This window comes from Arachis ipaensis, chromosome B1 (assembly GCF_059453495.1).
Source record: "Arachis ipaensis isolate K30076 ecotype BB chromosome B1, ASM5945349v1, whole genome shotgun sequence".
NCBI lineage: Eukaryota > Viridiplantae > Streptophyta > Magnoliopsida > Fabales > Fabaceae > Arachis > Arachis ipaensis.
This window is the reverse complement of record NC_142436.1, coordinates 124,400,512-124,408,341: the sequence shown is the minus strand read 5'-3', so window position 1 is coordinate 124,408,341 and position 7,830 is coordinate 124,400,512. Positions and strand designations below refer to the sequence as shown.

General features: G+C 36.3%; 1 non-coding gene across 1 annotated transcript; it reads left to right on the top strand.

The window, feature by feature from the left end:
* The first annotated feature begins 879 nt into the window (after positions 1–879).
* LOC148578235 (small nucleolar RNA R71) lies at positions 880–987 on the top strand. Its single transcript, XR_015904562.1, has one exon. It is a non-coding gene; the product is annotated as a small nucleolar RNA R71 (small nucleolar RNA).
* The last annotated feature ends 6,843 nt before the right edge of the window (positions 988–7,830 follow it).

Sequence of the window (7,830 nt, the reverse complement as noted above, 5' to 3'; positions counted from 1 at the left end):
ATGAGCCTCAGATTCCTTTGGTTCCTCAAAGGGATACTCCTTATTGGTCACTGAACATCCCAGGAGGTCTTCCTCACTAGGATTCACGTCCTCCTCTTCCTCTTTGGGTTTGGCCACACCATGTAAGGCTATGGCCTTGAACTCTCTTTTTGGATTTTCTTCTGTATTGCTTGGGAGAGTACTTGGAGGGATTTCAGTGACTCTTTTACTCACCTGGCCCACTTGTGCCTCCAAATTTCTAATGGAGGACCTTGTTTCATTCATGAAACTCACAGTGGCCTTAGATAGATCAGAGACTATATTTGCTAAGCTAGATGGATTCTGCTCAGAATTCTCTGTCTGTTGCTGAGTGGATGATGGAAAAGGTTTGCTATTGCTAAACCTGTTTCTTCCACCATTATTAAAGCCTTGTTGAGGCTTTTGTTGATCCTTCCATGAGAAATTTGGATGATTTCTCCATGAGGGATTATAGGTGTTTTCATAGGGTTCACCCATGTAATTCACCTCTGCTATTGCAGGGTTCTCAGGATCATAAGCTTCTTCTTCAAAAGATGCCTCTTTAGTACTGTTGGATGCTTCCTTTAATCCATTCAGACACTGAGAGATCATATTGACTTGCTGAGTAAATATTTTATTCTGAGCCAATATGGCATTCAGAGTATCAATTTCAAGAACTCATTTCCTCTGAGGCGTCCCATTACTCACAGGATTCCTTTTAGAAGTGTACATGAACTGGTTATTTGCAACCATGTCAATGAGTTCTTGAGCTTCTGCAGGCATTTTCTTTAGGTGAATGGATCCACCTGTAGAACGGTCCAATGACATCTTTGATAATTCAGACAGACCATCATAGAATATATCCAGGATGGTCCATTCTGAAAGCATGTCAGAAGGACACTTTTTGGTCAGTTCCTTGTATCTCTCCCAAGCTTCATAGAGGGATTCACCTTCCTTTTGTCTGAAGGTTTGAACATCCACTCTAAGCTTGCTAAGCTTTTGAGGAAGAAAGAACTTGGCTAAGAAAGCCGTGACCAGCTTATCCCAAGAGTTCAGGCTGTCTTTAGGTTGAGAGTCCAACCATATTCTAGCTCTGTCTCTTACAGCAAATGGGAAAAGCATAAGCCTGTAGACCTCGGGATCAACCCCATTGGTCTTAATAGTATTACAGATCTGCAAGAATTCAGTTAAGAACTGAAAAGGATCTTCTGATGGAAGTCCATAAAACTTGCAGTTCTATTGCATCAGAGAAGCTAATTGAGGTTTCAGCTCAAAGTTGTTTGCTCCAATGGCACGAATTGAGATGCTTCTTCCATGTAAATTGGAATTTGGTGCAGTGAAGTCACCAAGCATCTTCCTTGCATTATTATTATTTTCGGCCATATCTCCTTCTTTTTCGAAATTTTCAATCAGATTTTCTCCTGAGAGTTGTGCTTTAGCTTCCCTTAGCTTCCTCTTCAGAGTCCTTTCAGGTTCAGGATCAGCTTCAACAATAATGTTCTTGTCCTTGTTCCTGCTCATATGAAAAAGAAGAGAACAGAAAATATGGAATCCTCTATGTCACTGTATAGAGATTCCTTTATGTGAGTAGAAGAAGATATAAATAGAAGAATAAAAGAAGGGGAAGAGAAATTCGAAAATTAAATAAATTAAAATAAAAGTATTTTTTTAAATTAGAATTAAAATTAAAACTTCGAAAATTAAGAAAGGAAAAATTAAATCAAATTAAATTAAATTTAAAACAATTAGTTAATTTAAAAAGGAATTTTGAAAAAGATGACGGTGATTTTCGAAAATTAGAGATAGAATTAGTTAGGTAGTTTTGAAAAAAAGATAAGAATCAAACAAAAAGATAGGATTAGTTTGAAAAAGATTTGAAAATCAATTTTTGAAAAGATAAGAGGTTAGAAAAGAAGTTAGAAAAGATTTTGAAATTGATTTTGAAAAGATGTGATTGAAACTTATTTTGAAAAAGATTTGAAAAAGAAATTTAAAAAAGATTTGATTTTGAAAATTAAAGTTGATTACTTGACTAACAAGAAACTAAAAAGATATGAGTCTAGAGTTTAAAGATTGAACCTTTCTTACTAGGAAAGTAATAAACTTAAAAATTTTGAATCAATCACATTAATTGCTAATAAGATTTTCGAAAATATGAAGTAAGAATAAGAAAAAGATTTTTGAAAATCAATTTGAAATTTTCAAAAATCATAAAAGAAAAATGAAAAAGATTTGATTTTTGAAAAAGATTTGAAAAAGATAGAATTTTTAAATTAAAAATTTGACTTAACTCATAAGAAACAACTAAATTTTAAAAAGTTTTGAAAAAGTCAACTCAAATTTTTGAAAATTTATGGGAGAAAAAGAAAAAGATATTTTTTTGATTTTTGAATTTTAATAAAGAAAGAGAAAAACATCAAAAAGACTCAAGATATAAAAATTTTGGATCAAAACAAAGGAAACATGAAAGAACACTTTGAATGCAAAGATGAACACCAAGAACACTTTGAAGATCATGATGAACATCAAGTATGTATTTTTGAAAAATTTTTAATAAGAGAAATCATGCAAGACACCAAACTTAGAAATTTTTAATATTTGGACACTAAGAATTCAAGAATGCATATGAAAAACAAGAAAAGACACAAAACAAGAAATTTTAAAGATCAAACAAGAAGACTTATTAAGAACAACTTGAAGATCATGAAGAACAAGAAAGAAACTCAATGCATGTGTTTTCGAAAAATTTTTAAGAAAAATAAAAGAATGCAATTGACACCAAACTTAAAAATTGACACTAGACTCAAACAAGAAACATAAAATCATTTTTGATTTTATGATTTTATTAATTTTTTTTGGATTTTTTGAAAATTATTTTGGAAAAACGAAAAAGAAGAAATTTTTTTTTTATATTTTTCGAGAATAAGAAATAAAAAGCTTAAAATTAAAATAAAATTACCTAATCTGAGCAACAAGATGAACCGTCAGTTGTCCAAACTCGAACAATCCCCGGCAACGGCGCTAAAAACTTGGTGCGCAGAAATCGTGACGGTTCCATTCCTTGGTAACGGCGCTAAAAACTCAATACGCACGTTCATAATCTTAGTTCTTTGTCACAACTTCACACAACTAACCAGCAAGTGCACTGGGTCGTCCAAGTAATAAACCTTACGTGAGTAAGGGACGATCCCACAGAGATTGTCGGCTTGAAGCAAGCTATGGTCACCTCGTAAATCTCAATCAGGCGGATTCAATTGATTATAGAGATTTAATAATTAAAAGATAAATATAAAATAAAGATAGTGATACTTATGTAATTCATTGGTGAGAATTTCAGATAAGCGTATAGAGATGCGTTCGTTCCTCCTGAACCTCTGCTTTCCTATTATCTTCATCCAATCATTCATACTCCCTTCTATGGCAAGCTGTATGTTAGGCATCACCGTTGTCAATGGCTACATCCTGTCCTCTCAGTGAAAATGGTCCAATGCGCTGTCACTGCATGGCTAATCATCTGTCGGTTCTCGATCATACTGGAATAGGATCCATTGATCCTTTTGCGTCTGTCACTACGCCCAGAACTCGCGAGTTTGAAGCTCGTCGCAGCCATCCCTTCCCAGATCCTACTCGGAATACCACAGACAAGGTTTAGACTTTCTGGATCTCAAGAATGGCCGTCCATGGATTCTAACTTATACCACGAAGATTCTGTTTAGGGAATCCCAGAGATACTCATTCAATCTAAGGTAGAACGGAAGTGGTTGTCAGGCACGCGTTCATAGTTGGGAATGATGATGACTGTCACGATCATCATATTCATATTGAGGTGCGAATGAATATCTTAGAATCGGAATAAGCTTGAATTGAATAGAAAAACAATAGTACTTTGTATTAATTCATGAGGAACAGCAGAGCTCCACACCTTAATCTATGGTGTGTAGAAACTCTATCGTTGAAAATACATAAGTGATGAAGGTCTAGGCATGGCCGAGAGGCCAGCCCCCAAACGTGATCTAAGGATCAAAAGATCATCCAAAGATGTAAATACAATAGTAAAAAGTCCTATTTATGCTAAACTAGTTACTAGGGTTTACAGAAATGAGTAAATGATGCAGAAATCCACTTTTGGGTCCCACTTGGTGTGTGCTTGGGCTGAGCCTTGAGCTTTACACGTGTAGAGACTTCTCTTGGAGTTGAACGCCAGTTTGTAACCTGTTTCTGGCGTTTAACTCCAGAATGCAGCATGGAACTGACGTTGAAGGCCAGTTTGCGTCATCTAAACTCAGACAAAGTATGGACTATTATATATTGCTAGAAAGCCCTGGATGTCTACTTTCCAACGAAATTGAGAGCGCACCATTTGGAGTTCTGTAGCTCCAGAAAATTCACTTTTAGTGCAGGGAGGTCAGAATCCAGCAGCATCTGCAGTCCTTCTTCAACATCTGTATCTGATTTTTGCTCAAGTCCCTCAATTTCAGACAGAAATTACCTGAAATCACAGAAAAACGAAAAACTCATTGTAAAGTCCAGAAATGTGATTTTTATTTAAAAACTAATAAAAATATACTAAAAACTAACTAAATTATATTGAAAACTATGTAAAAACAATGCCAAAAAGCGTATAAATTATCCGCTCATCAGCTACTCATGCCCTTGCCAGCATGCCAATAAACATCTTGCATCTTACTTGAATATGCCCTTGCTATATTTCCATTGATGAAATGATCACATAGAGTCGCGACTATGTGATAAAAGTCATCCTTCTTTACCTTGGCATTGATTATCACTTGTGCTATTCTCTTCCTTGGTCAAACCCTTAGCTTTACATATTACTTTCCTTTTCCTATTTCAGGATGGCCACAAGAAGGGTAAAGAGAAAGCTACTTCCAAACCACCAGCAAGGAAAGGAACAAAAAGAGCACTAGCTGCAGAGCCATCTTTGACAGCAATAAAGCCCTCAACAAAGCGAATCAAGAGGATCATCAAGGTCGATGAAAAAGAAAAAGCCTTTCCAACAAAGGACACTGCGCGGTTCACTAACCGCTACTGTGAGCAGATTTTCTCCATCCTGGCTGAGCGAAACTATAACAATGAGTACCTTCTCATCCTCCCAACCCACATTGTGGAATTTGTTGAGCCCGGCATCGAGCAAAGACAATGGGGATTCCTACGGAGACAGCCACGACAGGTTAACCTTTCATGGGTAGTTGAATTCTACTCCAATTTTCACATGACAATCATGTAGTCTGTCTATGTCCGTCAGAAGAAAGTTCCCATAACTGAAGACGCCATTCAACGAGCTTTAAATCTTCCCCCTGCTCCAGAAGGATTGGACACATTCCAAGAAGCCTCATTTAAATGCCAGACATACCAATTTGACTGGGACGCCATTCTTAGAGTTATAGCACAACCTGGCAGCAGATGGATCTATGGATACCATTGATCTCAACCTAAGAGCATGTTGGCTTCAGCACTCACCTTGGAGGCTCAAGTGTGGGCATAGATTATGTCCCATTACATCCTTTCGAGCACTCACGAGTCCTCCTTCACTGCAGACATGGCTGTTCTACTCTGGTGTATCCTTACAGACCAGCACCTCAATTTACCAAGATACATTCGGCATGCTATGGGACACGTACAGATTGCGGGCAACCTACTTTTTTCCGTCTTGGTTTCAGATCTAGTCTCAGCAGCAAGAGTTTCCTAAGAGCTGGGGACACTAAGGCCATGATTCCACGGGATGATCAGATAGTCCCTAACGGAAAGTACATCAGACCTCAAGCAGCCACTACCAATCGGAGCACAGAACCAGCGGAAGATATCCCTTCTCCTTCCACAGCACAAGCACCTTCAACAAACCAACTACTCCATCAGATACTTGAGAGATTGGACCGGATTGACCGGCAGGGAAAGCGAAGAGAGCGCCGTAACAAGCGCCGATTTACATACCTCAAGGAGCTGCTTGTTGGTAACCACCCACCTGAAAAAAACCCAGACACCCCGGACTCCACGTCATTTACAAGCACAGGGAGCCATGACGGTCCCGATTGTGGAGATGCTGCAACCAGCCCCCCTTTGTTCCTGACTGATGGCACCGAGGACGGTGCCAAGCTTTAAGTGTGGGGAGGTCGGTCAGTACCTGATTTTCAGAGGTAACTGCTCTTTCTTAACACCAATAGTTTATTTTTCTTTTTCTTTTGTTAGGATAGGATAAATTACATAGTAATAGGTTATTTGCATGCATGTTCTATTTGGTTGAAAAACAATAAGTTTCCTTTTAAGACCCTATTTTTGAAAATTTCACTAATTTAAATCAAAACTTTTTGTGTTAAACTTGTTTGAAGATTGTAAATTGGAACATGGTTTTTGAACTAAGAACGCACAACCCAGTGAGAATTAAGCTTAATTATATGGTTACACTATTTAACCATAAAAATTTTATTTTTGTGTGTTCTGCTTCTCTATGATTGTGATCTATATTTTGTTCCATCCTATATGTCCAATGCTTAATGTGTTATATGCATACGTATGATTGAGGCCATTATTTTATTAACTCACTTATCCCAAATAGCCTACCCTTCCATTCACCTTTGTTAGCCACTTTGAGCTTTTTAATCCCATTTGTTCTATATTTTACTACATCACTAATCTTAAGCAGAAAAACAATTAAATACCCCAATTTGAATCTTTGATTAGCTTAAGATAGAGATTGTGTGTTAATTAAGTGTGGGAAACTGTGGGAACATGGGTTAACAAGGGAATGTGTTATGTTTTTACAATGATGAAATATTGAGAATTTGAGTACCTACTCATGTGAAACTAGAAAAATTATAAATCCATGTGCATTGATAAAAGTCATGTTTACTTTTATTTAAAAAAAAATTCAAGTAATTAAGTAAATAAATAAATAAATAAGGGGACAAAATTACCCCAATGTTAAATTTAATGAAAAATCAATGCATATGTGATACAAGTTAAGAGAAAAGTTGATGCATGAGTATGTAATACAAAAGTGGGAAAATCTTGGGTAGCTAGGCATGATTTAAGAGGAATATAGAGTATGTATAGGTAAGAGCTTAGGTTACTCAAAGATTCAATTTATAGCTCACTTAGCCATATATATACCCTCACCTTTACCTTGGCCCCATTACAACCTTGAAAAGACCTTATGATGTTTGCATTGGTACATTGAATACTTATTGATTGGTTAGGTGAAGAAAAAAGTTTAGAAAGCATGACTAGAGAAGAGTAGAGTGATCACCCTATACACTTGAGTGATTAGAGTGCACATATACTATCAGTGAGGGTTCAATGCTTAATTCTATGTTCCCTGCTTTCATGAGCTGTCTTCTTACAAGTTTACTTGTTTCTACTGTATAGTTTGAATTAGTGGAATTTGAGTTATTTTTGTCTTGAAGGACTTATTTACTTTTAACCAAGTAGGCAAAAAATCATTTTAGCATATAGTCGCATTCATATACATAGATTGCATTGCATTATATGAGTCTTACTTTTTCCTACTCATTTATCTTATCTCCTTAAGCTAAGTATGAGGACATGCTAATGTTTAAGTGTGGGGAGGTTGATAAACCACTATTTTATGGTTTATCTTGTGTTTAATTGAGTGGTTTCATCAAGCCTTTACCCACTTATTCACATAAATGGCATGATTTTACAATTTCTTCCTAAGTTTGTTCTATGGTTGAAAACTTGCTTCCTAGAGATCTTTAATTTGTATATTTTAATTCTTCTTTATTCCATTCGATGCTGTGATCTGTGTGTTAAGTGTTTCAGGCTTTATAGCGCAGGAATGACTTAGAAATTGGAGAGGAA